Genomic DNA, 25,000 nt, shown 5'->3' on the forward strand with positions numbered 1-25,000 from the left:
CGGAGCTGGAGTTAATCTGGAGAATGTAATGACCGCTTTTACGCTCTGCACAGATGGAAGAGCTGCAAGCGTCTGCCAGGAACCGGTGCCAAACAACGAGTGCGCGAAAACGTAGCATTGTAATGACATTTACAGCGGCGTGAACGGACACGTGCGCCGGGTTTCTCCTGAGAGATTATTAATGACAGATCACTGAGGGATTTCTCTTCATTCCTTATGAGAGAAGAAAAAAAAAATGGACTATGTTTAGTACCAGTCACGTACATTTGCATAGTGATGTTTGTAAACTTTACACATCCGTAGTTTTGTTTGTAACCTGTACATATTTATAGTTTTGTTTAAAAAGCTTTAAATATATACTTTTATTCATAACCTGTCATATAGTTTTGTTTGTAAAATGTACGTATTTGCAATTCGACTTGTAAACTTTACACATATAGAGTTTTGTCTGTAAACTGTCAAACACATAGTTCCACTTGTAAAGTTTACACGTATATTCTTGCTTGTAATCTGTACAAACCTGTAGTTTTTTTGTAAACTATCATACACATAATTTCGTTCGTCAAATCTACACATCTATTCTTAAGTGTAAACTTTCCATACGTGTATTTTTATTTGTAAACCTTCAAACACAAGCTTTTTTATAAACTATAAAACCCATACTTTCTCTTGTAAAGTTTACACATGCATTCTTGTTTGTAAACTGTATATACACATTGTGTTTTGTTTGAAAATTGTACATTCACCCCATTTTTGTAAACATCACTTCATTTGTAAACTTTACACAAAAAAACAAGTTTTGTTTGTAAAACGCACGTGCACATTGTTTTGTTTACAAAAACACTATTTTTCAACAATTACACAATTCTATCGATCCATTCATAGATACATCGAATAGAACAAGTCCGTCCACGTTCTCACGTACATGATCAAATCTATAAATGCGTGAAAAGTCACGTGACGAAGGAGGAAAATGAATGAATCTTCAATGTTTGCGTTATTGCAGAATAGAAATTCATTCGTGTTAGTGATAAAAAAAATAAATAAACTATTTAAAACAAATGATTGCATATTTATTTATCGTAGTTTCTTTCTTTCTTTTTTTAACACTGACCCATTTATTTCAATTACATCATCACTACCAGCTTTCTATGTGCATCTCCAGGAAACTTTTCACTTTCATGGATGCATCCTAGAATTTTTTTCTTTTGCCTCTCCTGATATCTGGAACACACACACACACACACACACACACACACACACACACACACACACACACACACACATGCAGAGTGTCTGAAACGTCGGGCTCGGCTTTGCATCGTGCCAGTGCGGCGGTAGTTAAACACTCGAGCAGGTTGTCACGCTCATCACCGTGGAAGTGCACCACCGAGTGCAAAAACTGCACCGCATTACATCACTGTGACATCATCCCCTTAAACTCATAGCTCTCTCCAAGAACTGTGTGTGTGTGTGTGTGTGTGTGTGTGTGTGTGTGTGTGTGTGGGATAAATTATCAGCACTAGTGTGTACTGTGTACCGTGTTAGTGTCTGCACCGACTCTGGGGTTTTTTCTTTTAAGGAGGGAGTGAGTACGGAAATGTGCAGATGGGGTCTGTGTAATTTGTATGTGTATGTGTGTGTGTGTGTGTGTGTGTGTGTGTGTGTGTGTGTGTGTGTGGATGGTGATAGATTGGTCTGGGAGAGCAGGGATGCAGATCCACTCATCAAGATTGATGTTCTGCCATTCGGCTTTAAGTGCAATTAAAAACCGGGGCCTGCTCTCGGCGCCATCGTTCACGCTAACGCCGAGGGGACTCGTATTAAGGTGAAAGAGACGTGTTTATTCCTCCGCAGCTCACTTTCATTCACCTCTCTCTCTCTCTCTCTCTCTCTCTCTCTCTCTCTCTGTGTGTCTTTCTGCTAATTGTCATAAAAAAAAAAACAAAAAAAAAGTTCCCCCGCTATTTGTTCAGAATTCAGGTTTATAAACCTCTACTTCCGTCCCCACCTCCATCACATCGCACACTCACTCCTTCTTTCTATCCCTTTCTCCATTCCTCTCTCCCTCCCTGTGCTCTGAAGCCATGCACTGCTCCATGTCTATGTCAAGTTGTTAACCCCGTGTCAGCCGCGGGTTTAGGCCGCCGTGATGGATGAGTCCGCGCGGGATTTTTCGAAAATGAAGTGAAAGAGGTGTAGCGCTCTTTCTCTTTCTCTTATTCATTCTTTCTCTCTCTCACTTCTCTCATTTCATTTCTATCCTATACATATATACACACACACATTTCACGATGCAGGGGCACACATGCACACACACCCGGGAGGCATTACGACCCCTAATTATTGTACAAGTCCGCGTTCACACTTCATTACAATTCGATTGAGTTCATTTTCTGCTACGAATGAAACACAGCTTACGGCTTTCTGAGGCTACAGATGACTGGAATGCACACGATATGGACAAATGTTTGTGGAAACCTGAAAACAACCCATTCCAGATTGAGACTCCATTCGCTGTTATAATGAGCTCCATTCTTCTGTTCTTCTAGATTTTTTTGGAGTTTCATTCAGCTACAAGGGTGTTAGTAATTAATCACATTCATCCCAATGGTGTTCAATAGGGTTTATAGCAAGAGTTCTTCCACATCTTCCAAGCCATGTTTTTGTGCACAGGGACATCGTCATTGTCAGGTTTGGGTTGTGAAGTGAAGGGAAAATTTCATGAGACAGTTTGAGAAAAAAGAAACATATGTCTGGAAAAGTCAGGTGTCCAAACACTTTTGTCTATAAATTTTTAGTTTTTTAAGTTTTTCTAACGTATTAATGAAGCATGAATAATAGTTCTACATCAATCACTACAGCAGTGTTTTCTCTTCTACAAAAAGCTCCAGGTAGAACCATTTCAGGAACCTTCCAGAACCCTTATATTTGATTAGAATTACATGATGACATCTGAAGCTTATTGACTGTAATGTTATTTAAAAGTAAACAATGGGGAATGTAGCTGAACATAACAATACAGTAATGCGTCAGTGATTGGTTGCAGAACGCTGTATTGTATAAGGATTAAGGAAAATGTATAAAATGTCAAGTCAAGTTTATTTCTATTGCACTTTTCACAACAGACATTGTCTCAAAGCAGCTTTACAGAAATCAACAGTGAAGGTGAATGGTGTGAATTTGTCCCTGATGAGCAGCCGTGGCGACTGTGGCAAGGAAAAACCCCCTTAGATGTTATGAGGAAGAAACCTTGAGAGGAACCAGACTCAAAAGGGGAACCCATCCTCATCTGGGGGACATCAAGAGTTTGATCATAAATCTTTCAACAATACAGAACACTGGAGAGTGAGAACTAACATGAGTACTGGAGTATAAGATTATAAGTAATATTTTTCTATGCACTAAAATTACAAAAGAAACCGTGCTGTTCTTCAAGCTGACCTGAGACTCTTGCATGCGTGCATCTGTTTTACTGTTTTTTTGGTCCGAGCATGCGTCATATTTTCCATCAATAACATGACGAGTCCCGCAGCCGATGAGGACCAACGTTTTTACTGAACACCTTTAATGTTGCTACATTAAAAATTGTTAATTGTAATTTCATTACTAAATGTGTCCAGTAAGAACTTTTGTACCAGAAGAATTCTGAAAGAGGAAACTCATCGGTCTCCTCAGTTAGAACAATAATGAATGAATGGACATTTGGTGGATGAGGTTCCCTTCTGAGTCTGGTTCTTCTCAAGGGTTCTTCCTTATATCATCTCAGAATGTTCTTCTTTGCTACAGTTGCCACTAAATCACTTATTAGGGACAAATGTTTTGACACAAAATTTATATTTACAATCTATTAATTTCTGTAAAGCTGTTAAGGAACAACATCTGTTATACAAGACGCTTCAGTGGAATAATAATCTTTAAATCTGGATATCTGTTCAAAGAAATTCCAAATCAGATGTTGGATGCTGATCCAGATGGTGACTTGATCTCAAATGGGAAGCTATTGAAGATAATGAACTCATGCTAACTTGTATAATAGATAAAATAATAATTGTTTATTTTGTTCAGACTAAAAAACAAAAAACAAAACAAAAAACCTTATTGTTTGTCTGCGCTTTACTCAGCTGTCTGTTCTGGATGGAAAGATCAGATTAACAAGAGGCCTACAGCTCTACAAACCAGAGTCCCAACACTGGCCACAATGACTGAACCCATCCATCACGCCTGTCTTAACAAGCACTGGGGGTCTGGGGTCTGGATAAGAGCTGGTTAAAAATTAACCCGCCGGCTGCCTACACACTGAGGCCTGTGCCCTCTCCTCGCCCACTCATCCACTCCCAGTGGTGCCCTACACGCCCTACATGGTCTCTACAGGGCCTGTGTGGGTGAGGGTCGGAGAAGGTGCTGACACGGGCGGTGTTAACTTTGGAGAAATCATGCAGAAAGAAATGGAACCCGGCACGTGCCAGGAGGTGGGAAAACGCAGCTTGTGGTACCACGTCCTGAGACTGGGTAATGGTTATCTGAACATGCCTCAGGTGTTGAGCAGGATGGCTGACCTCGCTTTTCGTTTTTAACACAATCATTCTTTTCATACTGCAATGACGGCCTGCTTCAAAATTCCTCCTGATTCAACTATCAGCTAAAGCCATCTTAGATCTGGCTATTAAATTTCAAAGGATTATTTCATAGTGATTTATAAAAGTTTTTCCTACTTTCTTTAAGGAAATGTTTATGTAACATTTATGGAAGAAAGGAGTCTCCAGTATCAGTGCTTTGTACCAGTAAAGGTTACTTTCAGGTATCTTTAGGACAGACGTGTTTACACTGTTTTTTCTTATTAACTTTAAAAGAGAACCAATAACTTTTAGTGTCAATGTTCCAGAACATAGATATAAAGTGATCAAATTTCAGATGGATGGTACATCGAGGGTCGTGCAGAGTTTATGCAACATCTATTGAAGGAGTCTTTAGTGTCAACATCTTCAATATAGATGCGTTTCGGACAGATGTTCGGCTTAGTAAAATCAAGAGAGAAGAACAAGAGAAATCAGATCTAACTTATTGCATGTTCCAGAACTTTGAATGTATCTATAAAGGGATAAAAAAAGTAACATTTATCTTATTCATACATCTGAGCAGCTAAAGGCTTAAGGGCCTTGCTGAGGGACCCAGCTTGGTGGGTTTGGGATCTGAACTCATGACCTTGTCGTCTGTCGAAATCTGATCTTTCCATTCACTGCCAATTAAGTAATTAAGTTCACCACACCATGGCATTAATACATATTCTTCTTCAGTAACACAACATTGTGTAATATACTGTATATGACCGATATGCTAATGACACAACACTGTGTGGGGGCAAAAATGGCAGGTTCTTGATGCTTCATGTTCTCACCTGGTGATGAAGGTCAGCTTCATTTCATCTGATCGGAAGTGTTGGCTGAATACGTTCAGGTTCACTTACGACTTTATCAATGAATAGAACCATCGATCACGTTTGCTGAGCGGCTCGGTGTGTAATTTGGCAGCTTGGCCCGAGGCTGGAGAGAGGCCCTGTGGTCAACAAGGTTATGGGTTCATAGGGCACTTTCTAGGGCAAATGTCCTGCAGGAAGAGAAAGGGGTTAGAAAGGACAACTTTATAAAAAACTCATAAACGAATTTGAAAAATGTCATAAAAGATGTTTAGCATTCGGTTTACACAGGCAAGAACATTTACACACTTGTTTTAAAACCAGGCTGTTCATGATTTGATTAGTCTGGATAAATTTGCCCTGACCCCCTTCATGGTCGAGTTAATAATGTATTAATTTCCAGTTTGACGCGCTCTGAACCCGGGTGGTTGGTTGGTTGGGTCGAGCAGAAGGTTTCTTCAAAATGAGTGATGGGGCTTGAGCTGTCTGATTGCACAAATCTCCGAATCAGTCATGTGTCAGTCCTCGTTTCTTGCCTCTTCACTGAGTCCCGATGACAGAGCGGCTTCTTTGGCCTCGTCCATAAATGACATTAGAGAAATTGTGTTTGGTAAAGGGTCAGACAGACATGACCACAGGGACGATCCATAGATCCAGCAATAGCGTCTAACCAACCTTGTGCATTTCTTTTCTATAGTTTGGTCTATAAGAGCTGGTGGAAAGTGAACACACTCGACCTGATCCTCCTCAGTGCCTCTGAGGCCAATGAGAAGCTCTTAAATATTTCAACAAGAGAAATGAACCACGGTCTCCTCGGACCAATCCAGCGAAAGATTGCCCCAATTTGGGATTTACAACTGCTCTCGACGTGGGTATTTTACCGTTTTTGTGTCTTTAGTTGCCTATAACAGGGGCCGGGGGAGCATTCTGGACAAATTTAAAACATAAAGAATAATTAAAAATAAATGCCTGGATTTCGCTTCTCATATATACCCAGTTTTCCTTTTTTTAACAGCCCGTTGATTCATTTTTAATGAGGGTTTGAATATTAACTGGGTCTGCTTCAAAGTGCCGTGTCCCTCGAGTGAGAAACAGATCCCCCCCTCTCGGCTCGTATGTGGTGGGGGGCAGTTTACAGAGGGTTCATATGTAAGGACTTGTTCTGGTCAATTACAATTACAATCTCACCCAGCAGGAGAGGCATCGCCTTCATTTGCTTTCCCTCCCTGCACCTCCTGAGGAACAAGTCAAAAACCGGTATGATAATGTGGAAAAAGAACGCTGCCCTGAATGTAGTTATTTTTTTTTGTATTGCGAACAGAAAGCAACTTTGTCTAGAGGCACAATAAAGTGTTTGAACATGAGCACAAGGTGGCTTCCTTGTTCTGTGTCCTTGGAGGCCTGCAGGGCATCCTGCAACCTGGAGTCAAAGAGAAGCCGATCTCTGGACCTTGACCTCCTGCTGAGCCCTGATCCCCCCTGTGCTCTCGTCCCTTTGGTTTTTGTCATGGAGCTTCTTGGGAAACGTGATTTATGGGACGCTGTCGTTGCGAACTCGGGTTCGTAGTACTTCTTACTTCGTTCAAAAGGGGTTTGGAGGGACGAGGAGAGATTTAAGCCACAGCAGGAACCCTTGTTCTGGCAGGCATGATTGGAGAACCTGGTGCATAATGGAGCCCCGGCTTGGGCCTTTTAAAAGACAACATGTTTATGGCTACTTAAAGGAAATTGATTTGATTGTGCCCCAAACATGTGTGTTAACACCCCTGGCACTTTTATTGGCCATTTGTCTCTGGTGTCACAACCCATCTGATTTACGCTTGCATCAGGGCACTGTGTGTGTGTGTGTGTACCAGAGCATGTGTATTTATGTGTGATTGTGTAAGTGTATATACACATGAACTTTGCTTATGCACGCACGTGCGTGTGTGTGTGTGTATGTACTTGTGTTTATGGTGGAAGGTGGTAATAAGCGATGCTCTGGAAGTGCACTTTAACTCCCTGCCAGTCACACAGGCAGCATGATTAACAGTACATTAGTGCAGCTGGGCCTCGGAGTAAACACACTCGCCCACAAATATTACCGCCCCAGAATTGATGTCTACACACACACACACACACACACACACACACACACACACACACACACACACACACACAGGTTCTTGTGCTCACACTTCCTCCCAATAGACTCCTGCAATTCACAGATGACAAGTGTGAGTTTGGGGACGTATTTCATTGCCGCATGCTTTCACATTTAGCTGGAAGGAAATTGTAAGTGCTACTTTTAATCATTATATAAGGTTCAGAGAAATTACTGGATTGGATTTGGTGGACACGGTGAGGAACAGAGTGAAGAACAGGATGTGTACACCTCATAAAATATTGACTGCAGGGTTCTACCAGTGCAAAGACCCAGAGTGCTCTAAGAAATCTCTTTAAGCGTTTAAGATCCTTTTTAGAAAGAGAAGAACCTCTGAGGAACCTCATAAGAACTTAAAGAAAAAAGAATATTTTTTTATTAGAACTTTTTTTTTATTCTAAGTCCTTTATTTATTGATGACAGCTTTTTTTCTTTTTATGATTGTGATCTATATTTCTGGACTATGACTTTAATTTCTAGTTCACAGTATTTCTTTCTGGATTATTAGTTTTAATTCTGAACCAGGATTTTGATTACGGGATTAAAAACCAAATTCTGGATTATGACTTAAATCTGCAGCTTTTATTTCACGATTGCAACATTAATTGTAAACTATGACTATAATATCTAGAAAATGACTTAAATATTGATTTTGAATTGATTTTATTTCTAGATAAGTCCCTTCATTTCCGGGCTATGATATTTTGTTTTCTAGTTATGACTTTAATATCTAAAATGTGACCTTAATTTATAGACTGAGACCAACATGGTTATTTTCTAGATTAAGGTTTTATTTCTAGATTATAATGTTCATTTCTAGATCATGCTTTTGTATTTAATTTATTTTAGCTCATACTATTTTATTATTTATAGATTATGACTTATTTTTTAATTATAACTATACCTATAAAAGTTTGGGACTATGAACATTGTTTTTGGTTTTTTAATATCTAGGTTATGATCTTGATCTAAACTAAGAGCTTGATTTCAGGATAAAGTCCAATCAATCATTTTTTATTTAGATTAGTCCTTTTTTTCTAAGATATGATTTTAGTTTATACTGTACTCTTTAGTTTCAGGGGGATGATGCAAGACGATTTTGGACAATTCAGAATAATGCGGGAGGATGCAGGATGATGTTCAACAATGCAGGACGATGGGGGACAATGCAGGATGATGTGGGACAATGCAGGACAATGGGAGACGATGCAGGACAATGGAGGGCAATGCAGGACGAGGTGGGATGATACTGGATAATGCAGCATGAAGCACAACGTTGCAGGACAATGCAGGATGATGGGAGACAATGCAGGACAGTGTGGGACTATGAGAGATGATGTAGGACAATGTGGGACAATGCAGGACAAAGAAGGACAATGCAGGATGATGGGGGACAATGCAGGTTGAGGTGGGATGATACAGGATAATGCAGAATGATGCGCAACATTGCAGGATGATGGGAGACAATGCAGGACATTGTGGGACAATGAGGAATGATGCAGGACAATACAGGAACAATGCAGGACGATGAGGGATGATGCAGGACGATTCAGGACGATGTTGGACAAGGCTTCTGTGCCAGATCTTATTCACTTAAAGTAGTGTGAATGAATTGAATTTCACTTCTCACTGTCAATTCCAATGTTGTCTTCTCTCATCCTGCATGGACCAATGTCACCTTTTAAACACCTCCAAGCTCAGAGAGACAAACGGTCACGAAGAAAAGAACTGAGAGACAGAGAAAAGAAGGAACAAAGAGTGGTCCTCATCCATCTCATAGCGGAGGACAGAGCAAGAATAAAAGATGCTCCACAGTGCTCCTTAATTCATGCAAATTGAAAAGTGCTATCGATTGATAATTGATTTATATCGATACAGATGCAGCTCGCTCCTTCTGTCTTCCTTTTTTTCTCTTCCTAGCACTCTCTCTTTCACTCTCTCTTATTTCTCATTTGGCTAAATCAAATTTATCTGTCACCGCGTTCCTCAGATCCTCTCATCCATCAAGTCCATCACATCACATCATTCAACACCGGGTTTTTGTCTGGATATTAGATCTTTTTTTCAACATGAACTTACTGGGATTTTTTTAATTAGATACTAAATCAAAAACGCATTTTCTTTTATTTTGCTGTTATTCAGTCTCATGTATAATGCAGCATTCCTTTTTTTTTAGCATTGATTGGATCCGTAAGGTGCGATTTCCATCCTTATACAGCACGGAGGTGTGCATAACTGAAGGAATGAATCCTGTAAACCTGCCGTGTGCAGCTGTGCTTCTTATTTGAGTAATAATTAGCCATTAGTGCAACATGTTTAGCAATTTTTCAGTTTGGCTAATGGTTAATGCTATTTCAGTCGGGATGCACCTGATGCACCGTAAAAGAGAATCAGAACCTCCATCTGAAGGGGGACTCATCCAGATTTAGGGCTTTCTCAAAATCTAATTGTAGCTAACACTTGTTCCTGTTAGCTCTTGAGCCCTGGGTGTGGATGCTAATCCCCCTTGGCACCGCTAAAACCTGTTGTTTTTATCACCATGAGATCAGTCTGATTCCTCATCGCCTGTAAATCAGCTCACAGACACTGTCCAGATCTCACCTGTAAATCCAACAATCTCTCCCTCAGTGTCCTCAGGACTCAGATGGCTGAGGGAAATAATGAAACATGCAGAACAGGATAAAAGCGAGCTAAGAGCATTGCTAAAACCTTGATAAACAACCGAAAGCAGGGGGATGGAAACTATACCGGATGAACAAAAAATTATTAACCAGTTTCTCAGAGTTTGGAACTCAAACTTTGATCCTTTACCTCACATGTATGTTGCTGTTGTTGCTAGCGAGCAGTGAAAGCATTGAGGTCAATGATCTCCTTCAGATCAAGGACTTGGTCAAGGTATCAGTCATGACAAACTTTAAGGTAATTGAGAGCTTTTGACATGTCATAAGCACTTTACAGCAGTGAAATACTTTCTTTGCATATCCCAGTGATGTTAGGAAGCTTGGGTCAGAGATGATACAGCACCTCTAGACCACAGAGGGTTAAGGGCCTTGTTCAAGGACCCAAGAGTGGCAGCTTGGTGGTACTGGGGCTTAAACCCCCGACTTTTTGATCAGGAACCCAGAGCCTTATTTAACCACTGTTCCAATCCCATGATCCCTAAAATGAATCAACGGATATAAATCAATTCAAATTTACATTTTCCTGCAAAATTATTCCATGACCCCAAGTTTGCCCCAAAATTGTCAAAACCTGGGGTACATTTAAAACAAACCACTTGAAGGAACACAACTAAGAACGACTAGGGGTAACAAAAAGCTGGAAGTGTATAACTTTATAGAAATAATATACCAGTGATTTAAACATCGGATTTCCCCTCTATCTTTTCCTTAGACGCTGGGAAATGGGAAATTTTGGAACTGGGAATTTTTGTACCCTGGGGGCTTCAGCGATTGTTTGGACCAATGCGAGGTGGTTTTGAACCCCTTGTGGTTAGTTATAATGGATCAGTGGAGTAATGCACAGCGAGCGTTCACTATTTATAAGAATAGTGATAATGTTAGCATTGCGCAAAAGGAATTTCAGCGTCAGTTAAGATTGTGTCCAGTAAAGACGGGATCAGCTTTAAAAAAGAAGTCCCCAGGTAGTGTTTAATGACCCTCATCCCAGAGAATATCGAGGCTGAATATGGAGTTGCTATCTTGAGGAGCCCTCACCGCTCTTTCCTGTTTCTTTGAAATGATGTACCCATGATGTGATCGCATGACCAGACAGGATACGATCATGACGTCCTAACTGGTAATGGTGGCGAAATTCCCTTCACTCACACTATCGCCATTCTAATAAACAAAAAAACGCTCATTGCGCACCACTCCACTGCTCCATTATAACTAATAGCAAGGGGTTCAAAACAAGCTTGCTATTAGTTATAATGGAGCAGTGGAGTGGTGCATTATAACTAATAGCAAGGGGTTCAAAACAAGCTTGCACTGGTTCCAAACAACTAGCGACGCCCCAGGGTTGACAGCTCCTAGTTCCAAAATTCCCAGTTTCCCGGTGCCAGCCTGTAGTAACACCCCTATTTACTATAGGATCATCCTACAGTTGAATAAATGACACTGAATCCACGTCTGCTGAAGAACAGATTTGAAAGAATTTGTGTTTTTCCCCAACGACATTTGCATTCACATTGACGCTATTCAGTAAGTCCTTATCCAAGGAGTTATGGGGTTGAGGGCTGTGCTCAAGTGCCCAGCAATGGCAGCTTGAGGTTCATGCCGGGATCTAAACTCACAACCTTCAGATCAGAAAATCAACATTTTAACCACTGCTTTCAACAACAATGTGTGGAGCTGTAAAGATTCTCACCAAAAATGTAATACTACATAAACCACTTTGAGACTCCGTTTGGACACTCGTTTAAATTCTTATGAAAAGAATGAGTTGTTTGTTAGGTTATTTTGTTATTTTTAAATAAAGACTGAAACACGCAACATGGACGTCTGTGCTTATTAAATTAAATAAATGGAAATGCTAATCTGCCGAATGCTAATACACCATGACATAATCTGCCGCAAAGCTCAACCTGATACTCCTGAACTCAGTTAATCGTTTTCTAACGAGCTCTTTCAGCGATGCTCGTACGAATAGTTAGCAAGATTAGCGGCCACGCCATAGGTTGACGTTATCGCCAAAAAACCGCCACTTGGGATCTGTCGATTGCATGGCGATGATGTCATGCGAGGGTCTGTGGCTAGACCAGGAGCGCTGATTGGACTCGTCCACGTAAACCAATCAGCAAAGATCGGGGAGTTCATTAAAGATGGTTAGCGCATGACGCTGATCGAGTTAGCGGTGATTAATTTTTAAGGAGATGGCCTAATGACTCCATTATATGCGTATCTGTTGTCATGAGAGGACGTTTTGATAGATCCAGGTTTATTGGCTGCTTGGTGATCTCACCTGGACAGTTGATTGGTCGACACTGACACGTGTGTCATTGATTGGAAGTTGAGACGTGTAGCGGCGACTCGGCGGTCAAGGTTTTGGCTTAATGACTCAGAGACTGTGAATTCAAACCCAAAGACTTGCCCTGAAGGCCCCTGAGCATGACTTTTAACCCTTAATTGCTCAGTTCTGGGCTTGGACTGGGTTTCTCCATGTGCTACTTAACAAAGAAATCAGTGAGGTCTTCTATTAAGAGATGTTGATGACATATTTATGGAAGGAGTCTCCAGTGTCAGGACATTTTGAATGAGTTTTCCAACATCTTCAAGAAAGAGGATTTTTTTTGTGGTTTTCTTGGTTACATGAAAAGCTGCATGTTTTAGTCTATTTAATAATTTCTTGAGTTTATAGCTGCTATAATGTAAGCGACAATAGGAACTAATTTATTACACCAAAATGTTATAAATTCATATAAAAACCTCTTTGACATATAACTATATCATTTTGCCTTTAAAAAAACTAAAACTAAAAAATACTTTTTTATAGGCAAAAATTAAAACCCTTCCCCCCACTGTCACTAAACAATCAAATAAAATAAAATTTAAAAAGACAAATACGTATGTAGCTTATACAAAAAAATATACATACATTTCCTTCATAATTTTTTTTTCCGATTTTTACATTTTTGTAAAAGTTTCTCTCTTTATTGAAGCCGATTTGTTTACATTTCCTTTTTCCTTTTATTTTTAATTGATCAAATAATTTTAGATATCAAGCTGCTTTTGTGATTGATCTGGTTTTTATTAAATTATAAATCATGAAAATATTATAATTTTTTTATTTCAGGTTTAGTTGATAGGTGTAAATTTATTTAGTTAATGAGATTATCTTGAAATTGATTTCCATTCAATATGGAGTTCCTGAAATTTAAATAGCAATTTAAACTTAGCAAAATAAAAGACAATAAAAAGAAATAATATGAAATCTGTCCTTCGAGCTTTTAAGTCCTGCATTGGTTTATCCTCTGCCCCTGATGGCTGTCTGAAATGAGAAGAAAGTGAAACAATCTTGTGGCCCTGCAGCTCGGTTCCTCTTCCTTTGATGATTAAAACGCACCGCTGCAGTGTATTGCTTCCCAAGACTATTTTGTCGGTTGTTTATTACAGGCCGCGGCTAAATGCTTTAAAAGCATTGATTTGCTTAAATTACAACATAGCTCTGGATTCTGTTTCGGCCGTGCGGGAGACCAGAAGACAGATCTTGCATGTCTACATATCATAATGCTGTCTCGATATATATTTACCCCCCACAGCTCCAATCATCCTCGTGCTATTGATCCCGACCCGTAAAAGGTGTTTAATTCAATCCGAGGCCCGGCGGAGAGGCGGCTTTTCCGCGTCCCTGTCGATGAGCGCTAAATCGATTAGATCGGCTCGGGCCGTCTCGTCCAGGTGCAAGCTGCAGCATCCCGTCTGCATGTTTTACATGTTTTATTATGTTCCTTCATACCGCAGCATTGGTTCTCAATTCTCATTGCATAGAACATTTTAACATGCTTTTTTTATGGAGAAATGTGTATATGAGGTTTTATCAAAAGGTTTGGAGACAATCTCTGTTTATTTCTATCTACGTTTACAGACCTTCAAAATAGTCCCCGTGCACAGCAATACAGCGCTCCCAGCATTCTTCTGGAGTGGGTCCTAGAAGTCTTCTTTTCGAAACCTATTACACACCTTCTGCGATTTACGTTGCATCTCCTCCTGGTGTCAAAGCCTTTGTGGACCTTTGAGCTAGATCTTCATCTTGGGAAAAAGGTCAAAGTCTGCAGGAACCAAATCCGGTGAGTAGGCTGGGTGCGGAAGCGAGATCATGTGTATTGTTCTCTGACGATCATCACGCACGAACGGTTTCAACATTTTCAGATGGTTGAGCTCCTTGATGGTCTTCCTGATCTCTCAGCGTCTTCCAGTGACATTCTTCCACTCAAAACACCTCGAACAAGTCGTTGCGGCGTCGCCGTATGTCAAACGTATGTCGTGTCAAACGTCTCTGTGGCAGATTTTCCCAGTTTTACTCAGAATTTCATGTTTGCTCTTTGTTCTAACTTGCTGTCCATGAAAAAATCGCAGACGTGGCAACACACACGGTCAGAACAGCACCAGTTACACCAGTAGTCATGAAACTTTTTGATACCAACTCAAATGTGTCTCTTTATATAACAAGCATGAAAGGAGTCTCCAGTGTCAGCAAACGTGGCCTTTTTTTGCCTTTTTTTCCCAACTATGCATAAATAAAACGTAAATAAATATATAGATATACTACCAAACAGCTGTGGTATAATAGGCATAAAACTCTTCAGGATGTGCAGTGACAGAAAACTAATCAACTTTAAAATTGTACTTTAAAGTAACACACTTACTTTACTGTTGCTTTGTATTGTTTTTGTTGCGTTACTGACTTTTTATTCGTCCTTTTCTTTCCCCTTCATCTATCTTACTTTCTTTTTCCCAGAGTCCCACTTCCTCTCTCCCGCTCCGTTCTTGCCACGTTGCACAATAATGCGAAAATTTCAGGTGTTTGACTCATTATTAATGCAGCTGTCCCACGCCGAGGCCTCCGAGGACAATCAGGATCCGTGATTGGTGAGGTTTATTTTAAAACACTGGCCCGTGATTGGTGAGGCTTGTTTAAAACATGGCCTGTGCTTGTCTAGGTCGTCCCACACGCTCCCCGAACGCCGAACCCTAGACGACTCTCGGTGCACAAGACAATAAACGGATGATGAAATAAAAACGCTCGATTCATCAAAATCAGCCCCCCTCCGACTCGGCCGGCCAGCAAATTAAACAATATTTCATAATCACTCTACAAGCCTGACAATAGAAGCCAATTTGTAGCTTAAGGCACCTCCTAAGTGGGAGGAGTACGGCTTTACACAGACACACAGCAAGCGTGTGGAGTTAATTACCAGCCCTGGACACGCTCCAGAGGATGGAGATGCTCCCGGCGTACCTGCCCAGTCATCTGTCCTGGAACTGGACGCCCAACGAGTCTTCATTTATCTTGTTGAGTGTGTAGGATGGCTAATTACTTCCATTTCAGCCCCCCCCCCACACACACACACACTCAAACACACACACTGTCCCACGCCTCTTCATTTGCTCAGACTCTGTACCACTGGACGACCGGGACAGAAGAGTCGACCAATTAGTCGTCCATTAGAGCCATCACTGAGCTCGCATCAGCGCCAGAGCACGAGACGGCTAAAGGGCCTAATAATCTGCTCCGGGTTCATGGCTAAGGCTAATCCTCCGGGATGGAACAGGATGGGAGGATTAGGTATGAGGGAGGAGGAGGAGGAGGAGAAGAAGAAGGCAAAGAAGGAGAGGTCAGTTTTTTGCCACCAAAGATGTCGAGTCAAGTTGGTGCAGTTACACATGATTACAGACAATTACAGATGTCCTCCCTCTTCTCTGTCCAGAGAGGCCTGAAGAAAAACACCTCAGAACAAGTCTCTTCATTATAGAAAATGAGGTTATTCTTGCTTAATGGTGCATTATGCCAATTCATTAGGAAGTGCTGTGATGTTTTTGTTCGTTAAACTTCGCTTAAGTATCTCAGAGAAACACGTCTGCAGAGACAGATTACGGCCCACTCGCATGCCTTACACGAGCTATAGATTCCGAAATGATCAGCGTGATGCAAGTTTAATTAAATGATGCTTCGCCTGTTCTCGTATTTGTCTCCATTAAGTGACGACGATGGAGGGAAAAGAGTCGTTAACTGTCAGTGATGAGGAGAGATTTGGAGTCGGACTCCATCCTTGAACAAAATTAATGACTCCATAATCACAAAACCAGTCTCTTATCTGGGAGTGTTTGATGATAGTGGAGCGATGGTGGGCTTAGATTGATCAGGACAAAAAAAAAAAACCCAGCCTAAGAAATTAGCCAATTCTAGTAGCAGGGCAGCTGTTGGTGCATGATGGGTAATTGCGTCAGTGTTCCCCTCCCCCTGATTTTCGGCCCTAAAGCGGTTAGTTCTCATCGGGCGTCATCATTTTCCAGCGCCCCATCCATCTTCAGCCTCCGATTAATTCTTTTCATTTCGGCGCCTCTCTCATAAATCCTGGCACACTTAATTAATTTCACTGGCAGCGCGTGGGCCGCCATAAAAACAGAATTGTTCTCGTTCCGTCTTAAAAAAAAAAAAAAAAAATCCCCATATTAATTATGCTATTTTACAGCGATCTCATTGAAGGCTGTGTTTCATCTTTCATAATTAGATTTTCAACAACAACAACGGAGCCAACAAAAGAGTCTAATTATGGATTTGGCGAGGGGCCGGTGAGCCACGATCGATGGGCCGCTTTTATTATTGTTATTGTTGTTGTTATTGTTCCAAAGTGGCGAGGAGGGAGATTACACGCGAAGCCAGGACGCTACTATAAATCAAATTTACAAGGATTGTTTGTTACGTTGCAACTCCGGGTTTTCGGCGACTCCTTTGGTGTTTGGACGGAGGTCTCGATGCTAAAATCATGCAGGGATCATTGAGGAACGGATCAGAATAGTTTTCTCTTCAGGATGCAGCTATTTCTGGAACAGATTAAAATTGCTTGTGAAATGAAAAATGCTCACCTGTATCCTCTTTTAGGACTTGAACAGATTTTGCAAATATTTAAAAAATCTGTACAGAGAAAAGAATTCCTTTTGTGGTTGCACCAATACATCAACATGGGTGACATGAGTTCCACTGAGGTTATCCAAAAGTTCTTAAAGAATCAGTGGTGGACAGTAAGGAAGCAAATGTAACTTGTCACTGTATTAAGTAGCTTTTTCACGTATCTGTAGTTTACATTGAAGCAGACTTTTACTTTAACTTCACTCCATTTCAAAGTCAAATCTTTCACTTTTTACTCAACTACATTTAGTATAACGAGTGGATTTTTTTTAATTTATGTGGATAAAAACGTAACTGATCAAAACGAAAGCAGTCACCAATCAGGGGTTTGAACTTGTTCTGATCGGCGCTTGGTGTATCTACGTACAACCAACATCCAGTTCAGCATCAGTTCAACATCAAGCAGAACATTTAGAGAGGAATAAATGATGAAGAAACTCCAGACTCGAACTCACCACAACACACGTGACCTCATTTACACGTTTTATTAAAGAAGGTTTTGTGTTCATGATGATTGTAATAGAAATCAATCAGTGTTTGAGTCATTAATATCATTCTATTAATAGATCAGTGTGCTGAGAGTCACATTCGAGTCTTTACACAAAAACTGTTGATTGAGTAAAAAATCTTGTGATAAAAATGATAATAGGAACATTATAGTTATAATAAATCACTACTTTGGATAATTAAGTGCATTTGAATGCAAATGTTATTGTACTTTTAAAGAGACACTTTTATTTGTGATATTTTATAAAGTGAATCTACTTTTACTTGACTACATGGCTTGTGTACTTCCTCTACCACTGCCCAGAAACCTGTTCAGTGGATTAAAACCTAGAATTAACCAGCAAACCTGTAAATGATCATTAAAAAACTTGGTTAACAAATAATTTTCTTGGTTTACAAATAAAGTTTCTACCTCACTCGCTCAGCTAATAATGTGCAAACACTCGTTAAAAAAAAGTTATTCAAGGATTCACTAGATAATAAGAGGCTTAGCCTCCAAAAGAAGGGGAAAATGTTCTTTATACTTGTCACATGTACATTACAGCACAGTGAAATCAGATCTTTGCACAGTTATAACCGAATGTAAACCCAAATGGGTTCCTTGGTTCTCCCAATAGGGAATTAGGTTCTATAAACCCTATGACCAAGTGTATGAGAAAAGTTTTTAGGTAACAACCTAATTAAAGAACATAAGAACCATTCATTATCCACAAAACCTTTACTCGGAGTGTACCAAGTACTAGAAGGTAATAATCTGGAGTTTGTACCACAGTTAACATACCTAAATACCTAAACCTCAAAACCTCAAATTCAAAGCCAAATTCAACTTGCCAAGTCCTCTCAGCTCCACCTTCCTCATGGTTCCTGATCTGAAGAACCTTTCAGCAGGTGAGCAGTGTGCAATGTGACAAAAAGGGTTAATTTACAGGAATCATATCTTCTGACTTTCACATGACTGCTTCTGCCATTTCTGCTCCATTTCCTGTTCCTCCTCCACCTCCTCCGCCTGAGGTCTGTCTTTTCATTCTTCTTCCACGCTAAGGCCTTCTGAGGGAACCTTGGGCCAAAAAATTACTCCTCGGGTTTAATTGGCATTATCATTTTAGCTTTCTGACAGAGATGGATTGCTACTAGCCGCTAGCCCCCCGCTGTCGGGGGGGGGGTCTAAAGGGGTTTGAAGGAGAGATAGAAAAACAGAAAGATGACATGAATCTGTCTACAGGTGAGAGATTAAAGGAGAGCAACCAACAAGAACATAGAATTTTACCACAGACTCTTAATTTAAAGTGAAATCTATCCAAAGTCACTGAGTCGAGTCCATGATATTTACACTGTGACTGTTTCTATTGTTTTTAAGGCAACAGATTCAGTTAATAGCAAAAGGTTTGGGACAGTGAATAAGAGGATGAAAGTTCTGTGGAGTCCAAACTGGACAGTTTTTGTCTCTAACAGAAGAACTTGTGTAAGATGTAGAGCAGAAGAGAAGATGTGATCAGACTCCCTCACCCCCACACTCACACATGGAGGAGGATGTTTAATCATTTGGGGTTGTTTTGGATTAAGGAAGGTTCAGGAAAGGGAAAGGACAACGTCTCCCATTCCACACTTCATCACCATTCAGTTCCGTCTGGACTGCAGCTCATTGGAACTTCACCGTACAACAAGACGATGAGACGAAGCGCACGTCTGAGTTCTGTTAGTGTTCCATTGTCTGGAGGGATATCTATCATGGAACCACCTGCCCAGTCACCACACCTCAATTCTACTGAACTGCTCTGGGATAACCTACATCAGAAAGAAAACTCCAACTAGTGAAGGACAACTTTGTCGAGTTTTACAAGAAACACAGCGAAATATTTCAGCTGAACTTTTGGAGAAACAAAGTGTCCAGCTGCTGAGAGTGTAAAGCTGTTCTTCATGCTAAAGGAGGATTTTTCAGTGAAAATAAAGTCAGTAGCATGGTAACGCAGTAGCACGGTAGCGCAGTAGCATGGTAACTCAGTAGCATGGTAGCGCAGTAGCATGGTGGCAGTGTGTGAAACTTTAGTGAGCCCCAGAGGTGGGTAGTAACGAGTTACATTTACTCCGTTGCATTTACTTGAGTTTTTGAAAAAATTATACTTCTAGGAGTAGTTTTAAATCACTATACTTTTTACTTTTACTTGAGTAAATTTGTGAAGAAGAAACTGTACTCTTACTCCGCTACATTAGGCTACAATGAGCCTCGTTACTTTTCTTTTTAACTCTTTGGTATTCTACGCATCTATTTTAATGTTTTCTTTTGACAGAGAGAGAAACTTCCGCTAAGGCTCTACCACGTGACTGTGTTTCACCAACCAAAGTAGTTGTACAGTCTCGTCACGTTACCATACTCAATCTCAGCGGCGGGACGGGTTAGTTAGCAACACAAACATGTCAGAATCAACCGTCGGCAATGCAGACACAAATAAGGAGGAAAACCCGCACCCCTGGCCTCATATTAAAAGCATGTTTAGCTTAGTAAAAGTGCGAGAGAGCAGCTACATTATGAGGTGTTCAGCATGCCTGGTATGAAATGTGTGTGTGTTTCCTTCTGTTGTTCTGTCACTGGAGACACACACAGTTTATGAGAATTTATGGGCTGCCTCTTTCTAGTTCTGCCTGGTAAAAAAGTATAAAGGTTTGGAAATTTGTGTTACTTGTGCGTATTTTTTTTTATTTATTATTTTATTTATTAAGTACTTGAATTTACCTGAATTATTTTAATTTAAGCTATTTTGTAATTAAGTCATTTTAATTTATTTTATTGATTGGATGAGCCATAATTTGCCTAAAGATTATTTTGTATTTTTGTCTGTCTGATTGTTGTCTTGTGTTAAAAAATAAATCAGACGTTACTCAACAGTTACTCATTACTTGAGTAGTTTTTTCACCAAGTACTTTTTTACTCTTACTCAAGTAATTATTTGGATGTCTACTTTTTACTTTTACTTGAGTCATATTATTCTGAAGTAACAGTACTTTTACTTGAGTACAATTTTTGGCTACTCTACCCACCTCTGGTGAGCGCTAACAAGGTGACTTACCCCCAGTCTGCTCTGTAAGTCAGTAAGTGTGAGTGGTATAAACAGGACCCCATTAAAGCCCTCCTGCTGCCTGGGCTTAGTTTCAACCATGAAGAGCTGCAAGTTGCCCCAGAGCCACCGAGTCTCCAAACCCCCGAAACCCTGATACACCGAACCCCTGAGCCCCCATGCCCCCGAACCCCTGAGCCCTTAGCCCCTGATCCCCCAAACCTCATAGCCCTTGATCCCCTGAACCTCCGAGCCCTCGAGCCACCAGGCCACCGGGCCCCCGAACCCCCGAGCCCCTTAGTCCTCGAGCCCCTGATCCCCTGAACCTCCGAGCCCCTGATCTTCCAAACCTCTGAGCCCAGAGACACTTTACTTCATCACTTACAAAAGCCGCTATTACTCACTTTCATTAAACAAACCTCAATCTGTCTCTCTCTCTGTCTTCCTCATCTGTCTCACCCCAATCACATCTGACTTACCCCATATCTCTCACTCACCATTCTCTGACTACACACTCACATAGGAGTTTTACTCCACCATAATCCCCCACCTGTCTCACCCCTCATTTATCTCACTAACCCTCACCTGTCTCACCCCTCATTTATCTCACTCCCCTCACCTGTCTCACCCCTCATTTATCTCACTCACCCTCATTTATCTCACTCAGCCTCATCTGTCTCACTTTACTTCATCTGTCTCACTCCCTCATTTATCTCACTCCCCCTCATCCATCTCACTCCCTCATTTATCTCACCTGTCTCACTATTCTTACACACTCACATAGTAGTCTTCCCTTCATCGTCCTCTCACCCTCATCTTTCCACCTGTCTCACTTCCCCTTCACCTGTCTTATCTGAACTACACCTGTCTTACTCTCTCATCTGTCTCACTCTCTATTAGCCACCTACTCTCACTTATGTCATGAATAGGCAGCATTTAGTATCGTGTGATGTTCTCCAGAGAAATAGAGAGAGAGAGAGAGAGAGAGAGAGAGAGAGAGAGAGAGAGAGAGAGAGAGAGATTGGGAAAAAGAGACTGATACAGATGTGGACAAACAGGCCGAGTGTGAGAGATGACGGAAAGTTGAGTAGAGGGCAGAGTTAACGGAGAGAGAGAGAAAGATGGAGGAATAGGGAGAGAGATTTGCTCTGTCCATGTCCTCTACTCCTTTACAGCCGGTAGTCATTTGTTTGTGTGGACGCAATAAGAAAAATGAAAGCTGCTCGAGAGAAAGAAAGGGAAAGAGAGAAGGAGGGAGAGAAAGAGAAAGAAAGAGATAGGAAGAGACGGATAATAAAAATAGCGGAGTGCACAGTGGACACTGGTGAGTCGGGCATTACTCACCGGCTCGCGGAGAAATGCTCTGCTCGCTGCAACACCATGCATCACCACCGACCCAAAACTAATGGGCTGTCTCTCGCGTATTTACCTCTGACTGCTCACACACACACACACACACACACACACACACACACACACACACACACACACACACACACACACACACAGTATCTAAAATCAGTACAACACCGAATCTGTAATCTCATGGTTTAAAATTGAAAGAAACTACAACACCATGCAAACACCATCGTACTCCAGGAAGCATCTTCAGCTCTATCTGGAGGGCTTTGACCTTCTAAATGAACAACCAGAATCATTACATCTCCACATACACAAAGCAAGAGCAAGTCATCCAAGCTAAAGCTCCTAATCATTCCCTGAAAATTCCATTGATCGATTCTAGAAGCACTGGGGTTTTTGCAACATCTGTACTAATGATCTGGAAATGTCTTCTTTTCATTTCATACCCTCTACAGTATCACATGAGGCTCCTAGATGGTTCTGCCAATTACTAGGCTTGGTCCTTGTTCCTACTATGGCTTGATGCTCAAAACGTCCTACTGTTCTTCAGGAACAAGGTTCCACACATATTCTTTTCTGGAAAACATGGCCTCTGGATCTTCTCAGATAGCAACCACTGGTTCCCACTATCTGCCTGACCTTTCCTGCAAGCTCACATCACACCCACCTGACCATTCCTTCAACATAAAAAGAAAAAAACCCAGTACTGAGCCTTGTGGGACAACCTGTGGAGCAGATCTGGATCTCCTCCTGGTCACATCACTGATCGTGACCAACCCTGTAGATAGGAATCAATGCTATGGGCTCAGCCATGAATTCCAAGACTCGAGAAGAGGGACCAGAGAGTCTTGTGATGGACCATTTCAACTGTGCTGAAAGATCAAGAAGGATCATGATTGATGACGACAAAGACAAGACAAAACAAGAAATCACCTACATCCCCCTGGGATAAGTGGAGACGTGTCTTTCAGTTCAGTGTGGAGAAATGGAGGAACCCTGCTGAGATAAACAGAGCGTTCCAAATGCACTCGCTGAGGCTAATAGGTTACAGTTACATGGCTAAATACAAGGCAAGCAACCGCAAACGAGAAGGTGGGGGGAGGGGGTGGAAAAGGGGAGCAAGAAAGTGGGAAAACAAGAGAAAGAGATAAAGAGAGAGAAAGAGAAAGAGCATGTTTAAAGCCAGAGAGCACACATAGAAGAGACGTGTCTAATTTATGTGGCCCGAGCGCCGAGGTGGCAGTGATACATGAGTTTGTTAGCCAATTGATAAAAGAGAGGAAATTTTTAAAAGCATTCATCACGCTGGGATACGGGCTCCATACATCACCTATTTACAAACAACACGCTAATATTTCTCCTGCGGAGCCGCGGCGTTCCCCTCCAGCTAATTAGGACGACTGGAAAGCTTCCTTTAAAGAGGAAAAACAGAGCGCAAGAGTTACGAAACAAAACATGCTAACACAAAGTAAAACGAAACGATGACGATCTCTCTTCCTCCCTCAGCTCGGCCCTTTATTAAGTACTCGTCATGGATAAACGTTCTACTCTCGCAGGCCTTTTAGCGCCACGCATCCGCGTAATGGACTCCTCCGAGCTGCAGGGGATTCTGGGTAACGCTAATGGGAAGCTCGTCGTTGAGTGCCGGCTTCCGAGAAAAGCGCAACAATCTCAGTGTTAATAAGTAGATAACAGTAATGAGCTGAGAGGCTGAGAGAGAGAGAGAGAGAGTGTGTGTGTGTGTGTGTGTGTGTGTGTGTGTGTGTGTGTGTGTGTGTGCGTGTTTACCGCTGTACGTTAAGTATCAATGAGTGTGTAGATGATGTAGGCAGTAATGTGAGATGTCGTCTGTTTATAATGTGTGTTTGTGTGTTTGTGTGTTTGTGTGTGTGTGTGTGTGTGTGTGTGTGTGTGTGTGTGTGGTTGCACTTGCTTGGTGTAATACCTTTTCCTTTTCTTTGCTTTTTATATTATAATACATTGTATTTGAATAGGAAATTTATTTTTTCTTGTGCTTTTTAAAATTTTTGTAGACAATGTTTGTTTTTTGGTTTATTTCAAATATAAGCCCTTTCATACATATTTATATTTATATTAGTTTTATTTAATGTTGGAATCAAATGTTGTGTTTCTTTTTTTTTTTTTTTTTTCTAATCATGATTTATAATTTATAATAAATCATCATTATATTTTATCATAAAATTTTCTAACATACTGATTGGTTGTTTTTGTGTTTTATGTTATAGATTACCTTTAACTTATATATTTGTGTTGTACACAAATATCTTGCATGTTTTAATATAATTCATATATTTAGTAAATATGAATTAAACATTTTAAGTAATGAATTAATTTAATATTTTATAAATTAATACATTTAATAACATAACAAAGAATATCATTTAAACTGAAATAAATTAATAATATAAAAAAATCATATAATTTAATTAAGAAAATAAAATTATTTGAAATTGTAATAAATATAAACTTTTTGCTTTTGTAGTTTTTTGTAACAGTAATACATTAGAAATATTTACTCCTTTAATTCTGTGTAATTTTTTTTATTTCATTTTATTTTTCTATATACACAGTGTTTGGTTTGTTTTTCACTTTTTGCTTTAATAATAATTATATTTTTTAGTTTGGGAATTTAGTGATGTACTATAATTCTTTTGAAAAAAGTTTCCAATTTTTTGGACATGCTGTCATAATGAGCTCCACTGTTCTGAGAAGATGTTCCACTAGATTTTGAGGAGATTCATTCAGCTAGAAGGGTGTGAGTAAAGTCAGGTAGTGATGTAGGTGAGAAGGTGAGGAGGTTCCTGGGGTGCAGTCAGCGTTCACAATCATCCCAAATAGTGATCAATAGGGTTTATAGCAGGAGGTCTT

General features: G+C 40.5%; 1 long non-coding RNA gene across 1 annotated transcript in view; it reads right to left on the minus strand.

Annotated features, from left to right (window-relative positions):
* Positions 1–25,000, minus strand: part of LOC124399075 — a 39,897-nt gene that overhangs the window by 1,409 nt on the left and 13,488 nt on the right. The window contains exon 2 of the long non-coding RNA XR_006928163.1: positions 5,399–5,607. This is a non-coding gene — a long non-coding RNA (uncharacterized LOC124399075). The remainder of the gene's footprint in view (positions 1–5,398; positions 5,608–25,000) is intronic.

The sequence above is a fragment of the Silurus meridionalis genome, chromosome 16 (genome assembly GCF_014805685.1).
Source record: "Silurus meridionalis isolate SWU-2019-XX chromosome 16, ASM1480568v1, whole genome shotgun sequence".
Lineage (NCBI taxonomy): Eukaryota > Metazoa > Chordata > Actinopteri > Siluriformes > Siluridae > Silurus > Silurus meridionalis.